The 11,138-nt window shown below is 47.3% G+C and overlaps 1 pseudogene; it reads left to right on the top strand.

Annotated features, from left to right (window-relative positions):
• Window positions 1-5,181: 5,181 nt before the first annotated feature.
• LOC117077615 lies at window positions 5,182-6,888 on the top strand (annotated as a pseudogene).
• Window positions 6,889-11,138: the final 4,250 nt, after the last annotated feature.

Raw genomic sequence — 11,138 nt, 5'->3', positions numbered from 1 at the left:
GTCCTCACTCAGATAGTCTTACAAAATGGAGACCAGGAGCTGAAAAATGCTAGAAAGAAAAGAGACAGACCCACATTATTCTTTCAATGAAGTGACTCTACTTTCTGGTTAAGTTTGCCCATTCTGTGGTGGAGAGGAGCAAATGCAGAATTCTAGCTCAGTTCCCTCCTAGGTATTGGAGCAGTTGTCCCTCTCCTCCATGGACATAAGGAAACAGGGAATTAGTATTCCTTGGAGCCATCAGCATGGTGTTCAATCTTTTGCAAACCTGTGATGATAATATATGAAAAGTGGCTGTTATATAGTAGGTATTTGATGCAGGTTACATCCTGTTGACCCCAGTCCATTTAAATTGATCCAGTCTGCTTATACACATGCACAAGACAAGACATTTCTTCCCTGGCTTTCAGCATTTGTCTCTCCTTACAGTCTATTAAAAGCTCTGACTTATAATTCCTTAATCTCACCTATTGTGGTTCCTTGTTCTATCTCTCATTGAAGGAGATCAGATAATAAACAAAAAAAAGTGCTATAATGTCAGGTAAGTGACATTAAGAAAAGAAAACATGGCAATGGGACAGAGAGTGGCTGATGGAATGGGCAACATTAGTAGAAAGGTCATCCAAGAAAGTCTCTCTGAGGAGGTGACATTTGAGCTGAAACTGAGTGATGGGAAGGACTCATTCAGGCAAGGATATGGGAGAAGAGAACCCCAGATGGAAGTAATGGCAGGTACAAAGTCTCTAAGCCTGGAATGAGTGGGCAGGTCTGTGGAACAGAAAGAAATGCAGTGTGAATGGAGCAGGTGTTGAGTACATAATTTGAAGATGAAGAAGCAGGCAGAGTTCGGATCACTCAGGGTCTCATGGACCATGATCGGAAGCTTAAATTTGATTCCAAGGAAAGTGGGAAGTCCCTGTTGGGTTTATCACTCTGACTTCTGATATTTGCCTCAGGGTCTTCCTGTTTCCTGGCGTCCTGCTTCTTCCTGTAGCAAATCCTGTCCGGGTTTCACTGGCCCAGAGAAGTGATTAGCTCCCCAGTGATCTAGAACCATCCTTTCTGTATGGTCACTGCCACGCCCCAATTTCACCTCTCCCTCTTCTGGCTCTGAGGGAGAATTCCTTGTTGCTCTCATCAGAGGGACACGTACAGAATTTGTGGATCTGGTAAGAAAAAGAATTCCCCTTAAATGAAAGGCCACATGAATCTTCCCAGTGTAGGTAAGTGCAATTTTTGCAGCAGCACCCCTTAGACAGATGCATGAAGGCGTAAGCTGCCAAGGTTGGGAAAAGTCCCCAGGAAGGCCTCCATCTCAGAGGAAATTCATAGGAGATATCTGAAATATCACTGATTTCCACATATTCTTATGAGATATCAGAATGATGGAAGCAGTTGGTGTCTAATAAGAAATTTTGAAAAAGACAAGCTAGATACAAATCTGAGATTTCTCAACATCTCCAGCTGGGTCCAAAGGACAAAGACTACGTGTGGTGACTGAGTCCTTGGAAGGTGATCTCTGTAGTGCAGTATGGAATTTTTGAGGATCTAGTGGAGTGGGATAAAATTCCCCATAGAACTCTCTAGTTCCCCCTTCTCAGATTCTATGTGCACAAAACTGCCTTCTTATTGCCAAAAACAACCACTTCCATTTGTACTATACTCTCCAGCTCATGAAAGTGATTTCAAATATCATGCAAAACAATGCTAAGTAGCAAATATTCTCTTTTATACAGGTAAGAAAACCAAGGTCCAAGGAATTAAGTTACATGAATCTTTGAACCTAGGTTGGTATGGATGCAGTTCATCTTCATTTTCACTTCTATAGAGTTGTTTTATGAGTTCAGTTTATTTCCTGAAGAACTAAATAGTGGGCCCAAGTACTCTGGTTGTTGGATAGGTTCATCCCACCATCATGTATGAATAACTTGGAGGTCCAGGCTGTGTCTGTTTATTGTGAGTTTTGCTATTGTATCAGTGCCCTGAGGCTACGGAAATTGACAGAACCAAGATCTTGTAAGGTAGAGTGGCAGAACTTGAATTGTGGTGACTCCACCTAAATGCAGACACCCTCAAAAGGCCTGGCTGGAAAATAATCTGCTGACCTTTTCCAAGCTGTCTTAACTGCAAGATCACTCAACTGTTTCCACTTTGTTTTGAAGCTGCTTAAAAAGGAGCAAACAACTCTAATCTCTCTTAGCCGGTTTTCCAGCTGGAGACGCAGAATAGCATGGGGAGCTGATTAAAATGAGGTGGTACTTTAAAAACCAGGAGCCAATTGACCTTAACTGTGTTTCTTTCTGCTTTTATATGTTGTTGTTGAAACTGCAGGTAAGTGATTTGCTGGCCCCGGCTCTAGAGAGGTTTTATATATTGTTCGTGTGGTCATAATTTTCACCCATTTTCCTTTCATACTTCTTAGGTAGGGAAATAATTACTGCTTTGGGCTCCTGCTTTTGGGGTATTATTATGTGAGTCACTAAAAAGCCTAGCCTGTCTGTCTTTTTTTCTTCCTTCCTTCCTTTCTCCTTTTAATGTCTCTTTGTTCAGAAGAAAGAAATCAATTTTTGAATTGATTTCAAATTGCATTTGAATTTGGAAAATTAAAACAGATGAACAGCAAAATACCATTATTTTTAGAGCTCATAAGACAAAGCCTGACTGGCTTGGGGTTTTGACTGTTGGTTCTTATAACAAATGGCTCCTTTAAGATGGCACCAAAGTCAATACTAATGGTTATTATGATTAAGTACAGTTCCCTTGGTGTCCGTTTCCTGCTCTTTGGCTTTCCTCCCCTCTCTCCAATGCACATACATGGTTTTTGTGAAGTTAAGTGCATCTGATATACACACAGGCCAAGTAGAGAAAGTTTGTAGCTGACCCCTCCACCTCCCTTTCTATGTCTTTCCTCTGCCTAACAACTCTGACTTCCCCTAGGCCTCACCAGGCGCCCACCCATCCCCACCATGCGGTTGCCCCTCTTCTGGCCTACATTTACTCTCTAAAAGTCTTGTAAGCTTAAGGCATCTCAAGATTCTCTTCCCATCACCCCTTTCCTGAAATCGCTTAGCCTGGGCCCTGCTCCCAGCTAAGTCAATGCTAAGACAGCTGATGTGGTTTGGCTCTGTGCCCCCACCCAAATCTAATCTTGAATTATAATCCCCACGTGTTGAGGGAGGGTCCTGTAATCCCCACATGTCAAGGGAGGGAAGTGATTGGATTATGGGGGTGGTTCCCCCATGCTGTTCTTGTGACAGTGAGTGAATTCTCACGAGATCTGATGGTTTTAAAAGTGGCAGTTTTTTCCTGCACTCTCACATCTCTCTCCTGCTATTTTGTGAAGAAGGTGCCTGCTTCTCCTTTGCCTTCTGCCTTGATTGTAAGTTTCCTGAGATCTCCCCAGCCATGCAGAACTGAGTCAATTAAACCTCTTTCCTTTATAAATTACCCAGACTTGGATATTTCTTTATAGCAGTGTGAGACTGGACTAATACAACAGGTGAATGATAAGGTCAAATGCCCATATTAAAGATACACAATAGTTTTCAATGTAATGTGTGTCTTCCATAGCATTAATCCAAAGGTGTGACTGATGGTACAGTTTTCAGGTGCTTCTAGGACATCCTAGAGACAAAGCAGGGGTACCATTTCAGGCATCTTTCATAATACCAAAATAATTCATGTCTGTTCAGGACTCTACCAAATACTTTCTCATTAATTATTTTATTCCCCCCCCAAGAAGCATTATGAGGTAGGTGATATTAATTCAGATAAGAATGAGAAAAATGAGGCTCAGAGAGGTTAAGTGATTTGTCTGACATCACACAGCTAGGAAATGACCACACTGCAACTGGAGCCCAGCTCAGCTGACTTGAAATTCTCTGTGTTTTCCGTTCTGTCACATGGTCTTATAATACTTTATTCCAAGAATTTTTTGAATACTAACTGTGCCAAGTCCTGTGCGGGATACAGTAGGTGGGTGAAACAGGCATGGGTGGCCTTGTCTTCACTGGAGTTTATTAAACTCTAAGTATGGTGATACAGACAAAATGAGTTAATAAATATATCTTTAAAATTACAAATTATGGGAAATGCTGTGAAAGCAAGTGGAAATGAAGAATAATGGTAAGGGAGCTTTCCTTATAGATCTCTTAGAGATGGTGACATTTAGGCTGAGGCCTGAAGACTGAGAAGGACCTAGTAATGAGGGGTGGGAGGAAGAGACCAGACCAGGTAGAGGATGTACAAAAGTCCTCGAGGCATGTTCGCAGTACACAGATCGTTGCCTATCCCACCTACTTCATGTCCTTGGGAGCCATGTTCTGTACGCACAGATGCTCACAATGCTTGAGGAAGTCTTATCAGGACTTGTCACACTATCAAGCCAGTCATATACAAAAACTCTTACACAATGTGTTCATTTCCTTCTTGCTATAGGAAGGCCGTTAGAAACCAGGGGATTCTTCAAGAGAACTTTGCAAGGTTTCTGGTGAAGGTGGGCATTTCTCTCCAAGCCATGCTTCTAGCCTCATCTGTAATATTCACAAATATTGTGTCCCAAGTATAGGATTGTGGATGGCTCAGCCAAACCCATCCCCACTGCTGGAGACACAGCTCACAGGGGCCACACTGACAAGGGACCACCAGGATGTGCCCAGATGGAACTTTGTGTGTGAAAAACAGCATACTGAGCAACAGGTTGTGTGTCTTGGGTTTGCAAAAAGAGAGGATTTGGGCATCTTTTGCCAAGGGGGTTCCATCACACTATGATGATGCATGCTTTGCAATTAGTGTTTCAAAAACTCTTAATAATGCAAGGATCTTAGGTTAAGCTGTCTACCTGACTCACTGCTAGTCTTCAGTTCTAGATGTTTCTAAACCAAACGTTTATTTAATTAAGCCCTGGCTGTGTGCTCCTTTTTATGCCAGGCCTTGAAGTAAATGCAGAAGTATAACCATCACAGTCCCTGCCTTTAAGGAGACTGCAGTCTACAGGAGGAGACAAAACATACATATGTTTAACAATTACAAAGGGGCCCCGCCCCCGATGACGCGAGGCGCCAAGTGCGTGGGGATTCCCACAGCCCTGGCCACTACCCGGCCTGCCCCACAGCAAGATGGCGGCCTGAACGCAGCTGGCAACGGTAGAAGGAGCTGTTGGCTAAAGGAAGTGGAGGGGCCGTGGGATGCAGAGAGCTGGGGGCTAACTCCCGGACAGTGGAAAAGAAAGAGCTGCCGACAAACAGATGCAGGTGGAGGAGGTGTCACCTCCCAAAATGACCAGTGCAGCCCCTGCCAAGAAACCCTACCGTAAGACACCACCAGAGCATCGGGAGCTGCGACTGGAAATTCCCGGATCTGGGTTTGAGCAGGAGGAATCACTGACTGACTTGGAAAGCATGAAGCTCTCGCAAGAGGATAATGAAGAGCTTCGTCAGCGCCTGACCTCGGCCACATGATGCACTGAGGTGCTGGAATGTGAGCTGGAAATTGGGCAGGACTGCCTGGAGCTGGAGCTGGACCAGAGCCACGAGGAGCTGGACAAGTTTAAGGATAAGTTCTGCAGGCTGTCGAACAGCTACATGGCTTCCCAGCAGACCAACCAGGAGTTGGAGGACAAGCTGCACACACTGATCAAGAAGGCTGAGATGGATAGGCAGACACTGAACTGGGAGATCGTGGAACTGACCAACAAGCTGCTTGGATGCCAAGAACACTGTCAACAAGCTGGAGGAGCTCAACGAGTGGTACCAGGGGGACTGCAGCCTGGCTGTGCAGCTCCTCAAGTGCAACAAGTCCCACTTCCAAAACTATGAGTTCTCCCATCTGCCCTGTGAGCTACAGGATGTGGTTCGGAAACATCTGCATAGTGGTCAAGAGGCCGCCAGCCCGGGTCCTGCTCCCAGCCTAGCCCCAGCAGCTGTGGTGCCTACTTTGGTCATTGCCCGAGTGTTACAGAATCCAGAGTCTCTACTGCTGAATTCAGCCCAGTCAAGCAGCGCTGGGCGCCCCGTGGCTGAAGATGTCTTTGTGCATGTGGACATCAGTGAGGGTGCCCCAGGTAATCCAGCCAGTCCCCCGGCTCCTGGCAGCCCCACCCCCCAACCCAATGGGAAGTGCCACTCTCTGGGTACTGCTGGGGGCTCCCCGGAGGAAGAGCTGCCCCTGCCAGCCTTTGAGAAGCTGAGCCCCTACCCCACCCCATCTCCACCACACCCACTGTATCCTGGCTGCAGGGTAATAGAGCTCTCCAAGGATAAGGTTTGGATCCCCTGCAACAGCCCCCTGCCCAACTGCACTTACGCTACCCGCCAGGCCATTTCACTGAGCTTGGTGGAGGAGGGGAGTGAGTGGGCCTACCCCAGCCCAGTGCCCAGCACCCCTGCCTCAGCCTAGGCCTCACCCAACCACCAGCCCAGCTCAGTGCCCCCAACACTCAGTGCCCCAGCCAGGTCTGTCACCTCTGAAGAGGACCTGCTGGCCAGCTGGCAGTGGGCATTTGTGGACCATACTCCGCCACCTGCCGCTGTGGCTCAGGGTACAGCCTTGAATGTGACGCCCTCCCTGAGCTGCAGCGCCATTTTGCCCATAGCCCTGCTGACAGAGATGAGGTGGTCCAGGCACCTTCTCCCCGAACCAAAGAGAGTAGGCTTTTGCTTCCCAGGGAACCTGACTCTGGCTTTCCCAGAGAGGAGGAAGAAGAGCTGAACCTGCCCATCAGCCCTGAGGAAGAGCGTCAGAGCCTGGTGCTCATTAACAATGTCACAGAGGAGGGTCCTGGCACTTCCCACACTGAGGGCAGGACCTGGCCACTCCCCACCTCCAGCTACCCCCAGCGCAGCCCCAAAAGAATGGGGGTTCACCACCTGCACTGCAAGGACAGCCTGATCCAGGCCCATGAGCAGGGCAACCAGCTCTACCAGGGCCTCTGCTGGCCTTCCTGCCGTTGCTGCATGGGAACTGCAAGGAGGCCCCACACCTTGGCAGCTCAGGGTCCCCAGTCCAAGCCCTTGACCTCTTCTCTATCCAGGCCTGCACAATTGTTCCCTGTGTGAGTGGGGTCGGGCAGTGGGCCGCACCAGCCTGTCAGCTGTGTTGACTTTGACCACAGAGGCTTGCCTCATGGTTTTCCCCTTTTCTTAGAATATTTATTCTCCAGAGGTAACATGCAGTTGGGTCTCAAGACTTTCCTCCAATCAGCCCAACCCAGCTCAGACTGGGCTGTTCTGGGAGCTGAAGAGTTTATCAGTATTCATCTTCCATCGTCCTTTCATAGTCAAGTTATTTTGTTTTTTTGGCTGTGGATGTTATTGGAGTTATTAACCTCTAATTTCTGTTTCCTACCTGTTTCCCTTCCCCCCAGTCCTCTGCTTGAGCTTTTAGCCTCAAGGGGCCCAGCACAGCTGGCCTCAGGGATGAGGGAGAGGACCGACTCAGGGCTCTCCTCAGCTGTTTCCTCCCTCCCTCTGGAAGGGAGGGTGGGGTTCGGGGTCTCAAGCTGGGCTCTGGGTGAGGCCTGGCCCCTCCTCCCAACACTGGCTCTAGACTGTTACTCTCAGGTTTGGGAAATTTTACTTTTTTTTTTTCTCTCTGAGATGGAGTCTTGCTCTTTGGCCCAGGTTGGAGTGCAGTGGCGCCATCTTGGCTCACTGCAAGCTCTGCCGCCTCCGGGTTCTCGCCATTCTCCTGCCTTAGCCTCCTGAGTGAGTAGCTGGGACTACAGGCGCCCGCCACCACTCCTGGCTAATTTTTTTGTATTTTTTTTTTAGTAGAGACGGGTTTTCACCATGTTAGGCAGGATGGTCTCCATCTCCTGACCTCGTGATCCGCCCACCTTGGCCTCTCAAAGTGCTGGGATTACAGACCTGAGCCACCATGCCCAGCCAAAATTTTCACTTTGATGACTATTTTAAAATCAAACTATTTTACTGGTTAAAAAAATTAACCGGGCATGGTGGTGCATGCCTGTCATCCCAGCTACTCAGGAGTCTGAGGCAGTAGAATCACTTGAACCCGGGAGGCGGAGGTTGCCTCCCATGGGTGGGATCCACGTTTCTGCACTTTCTACCTGACTCACAGATACAAATGGCTCCGGGAGAGAGATGCTTGGCTGTGGTTGTGCTGGTATACCCTAAGGCAAGAAGTCTAATATGCTCTCACTTCCTCTTTTTCAGTCACCTCCTCGGACTCTATATTGTATTTTATATTTGTTTCCCCTTTCAAGGATGCCCTTAAAGTTCATTTGTGTTTGCATTCACCTAGGTACAAAGACTGATGGTGTGTGTGCGTGCACACATGCACGTGTATGTTGGAAGAATGATGTGGAGTTCGAGCAGATTGTTTTCATTACTGTGGGCATTTCTTAAGGATGCCCATGAACTTTACCCCTGGATGATAGTGCCCTGGTATGAGCTGAAGGGTGAAGTTAGAATCAATATAATCAGGCTTGACAGGGCGGGGTTGGGAAGAAACAGTGATTACAAGTGAAGATACTGAGCACAACTAAGAACACTACCCAGTAATTTAAAGCTGGTCACCAGCACCATAGTGATGCATAAGAAACAGGAGACATGGTTCATGCCCTCACAACCATCTAGTATAACTGCTAAGACCCAGTACCCGATGGAAACAACATCAGGTAGCAGGATCAGCAGGACACATTCCATGTAGCTCCACAGGAAACATTGGGAGGCAGATGGAGACTGGGTAAAAGGATGGGCTTTTAATTATTAGATCTGTTCAATAGTGGAAGAGGCTGCCTCGTGGGGTGCTGAGCTTCCTCCCAGTAGAGGTGTTCCAAGGTGGGATGCCTCTTTATCTGGGATGCTGTAGTCCAAACGGAGTTTAGACTGCATGGCCTGCTCCCTCTTAGAGTCTGGGACTTTGCAGCTTTATGCCTTTTAACTGACCTCACATTTTGAGAGGTATGTAAGCCACACGTCGTGACAGCAAAGGCTTGACCAGCAGGTTGGAAGTGCTTACTAGACTAAGAATTCATCCTCGGGCTGTGCACTGGGATCTGTGTCTGACTAGGAAGAAAGCCTGCTAAAGACTTCACTGACTTGACTGCTTCAGGGCTGCTCTGGGAAAGTGGTTTCAGACGTCTCTCTTCATAGGCAGGTGTCAGCCAAATGTGTGGCAAGTTACCTTACCCTGGGAGGCGCTTTCATGCCTAAAGCCTGGGGGAATCTGCTGCAGGTTTGGCTCTGCAAACTTTCCCGTCCGGCTAATGAGGAAGTCCTGATTGAAAATGGCAGAGGGAAATTAAAAAACAGAGGAAGCAGCTTTAAACATAGCAACCTCTCACCTGCTTCACTAAGGCTAAGCTGGGTCCTAATATACCTGTGAGGAAAATGAGGCTCAGAGATATTTGAAGACACCTGCTTTTTTTTTTTTTTTGAGACGGAGTCTCGCTCTGTCGCCCAGGCTGGAGTGCAGTGGCCGGATCTCAGCTCACTGCAAGCTCCGCCTCCCGGGTTCCCACCATTCTCCTGCCTCAGCCTCCCGAGTAGCTGGGACTACAGGCGGCCGCCACCTCGCCCGGCTAGTTTTTTGTATTTTTTTAGTAGAGACGGGGTTTCACCGTGTTAGCCAGGATGGTCTCGATCTCCTGACCTCGTGATCCACCCGTCTCGGCCTCCCAAAGTGCTGGGATTACAGGCTTGAGCCACTGCGCCCGGCCGACACCTGCTTTAATGTCTTCTTAATTGCACTGTGGGCTCCTCCCTCGATACCAGAGTTATGTTCCCCAGGCTTGGAAAGAGTCTTCTTAATGGTCTCAGGGGACCACGTCTCCATTGAAAGTGAAAATCACCTCCCAGCCCTTCACAAATCCGGAGTGAAATGCGTGGAACTAGACTGAACACCATTATATGATAAACTAGTACTTAAATTTCATATAAGTCTCGGGGGTATGACAGAGGCAGAGAAGAGTTCTGCTTCTTGTTGATGCAGTTATTGGCCAAGATGTTGTTCTCTGCCACATATAAAGGAATTATTACAATGATTCATGTTCACCACTGATCCAATTTAGCTTTCCATTGCCAAGTTGCCAACAGGACTCCTTTGGGGGTGAAATGGGGAACTGGACCCTGAAATCAAGCTCAAAGCAAGCTATCTAACATTTATTGAGAGCCTAAAAGTTAGGTGTAACTTGGATTATCTTAGCAGCAATTTATACAATTATGGCTCTGCCATGAGTCATACATTTGGTTTCCTTCATGTCCCACCTTTTGGGGAAAATGTTTAGTATGTGAGTGTCTATATAGGACGGCTTTTATTTGCCTTCAATAATGAATTGCCTCAGAACTTTACTTCCCTCAACCATGGGCTATGTGGTCCTCCACTCTGGCTTAAACTGGTAGTGGAGTCCGCTTTGCCTCAGCTTTTCTGGCAGGGGATCTTGTAGATTGGCAAGGTGTCCAAGATAACCCTGGGATTGTTCTCAATAAGGTTTTGCTATGCTCCAATTGGGATTAAATCTTTCGTTTACTCCAATATAAAGAGACTCGACATAGTAACTGCTCAGGACCAGGTGTGGCTTGAATAGCTCTTGCAGCAGGTTACTTAAAAGTTTCCTATGCCCGGGAGATACACCAGAGCAAAGCTGCAATTTTGTTAAACTTTGTAGGATTTCAAAATCCAAGGCTCCCAAGGCTATGATACATATCCCTCCTCCGCCTCTGCCCCCACCCCCACCCCCACCCCCACCCAGCATCTTCATCATTCTGGCTCTCCATTCTCTCTCCTCTTTTCTCCTTGTTGAAATATGTTTCTAATCTTCCAGGCCTCTCAAACGCATCGGTGTTTCCTGCTTCAGTGGTCCCGGTGGAGTCACTCATTCTGTATTTAATGTATTCTGCACTTTAAATGGGCCTGTTAATTACTCCCTCCTCACTCTGAATTTACTAATTTATTGATCAAATTTCTTTTTGTGCATGTGAGTTTTATTTTGTATGTGCAAAGAATTTATTTGGATCAATTTTATTGACCCCCTCCCACCCCCACCTCCTGGGATACTTTCCCAAACTTTAATTAAGTCTCTGGGAAGTCTCCTTGCTTAAAAGGGAGCTTCTTGCTTTCTCCTTTGTGAGCGTTGATAGCATCAACGCTCCAGGCTAAGGTCGGTGTAACCACAT

Source organism: Trachypithecus francoisi, unplaced genomic scaffold, assembly GCF_009764315.1.
Source record: "Trachypithecus francoisi isolate TF-2019V2 unplaced genomic scaffold, Tfra_2.0 Lachesis_group6, whole genome shotgun sequence".
In the NCBI taxonomy this organism is placed as follows: Eukaryota; Metazoa; Chordata; class Mammalia; order Primates; family Cercopithecidae; genus Trachypithecus; species Trachypithecus francoisi.
The sequence above is the reverse complement of the archived record's forward strand: the minus strand, read 5'-3'. Positions and strand labels throughout refer to the sequence as shown.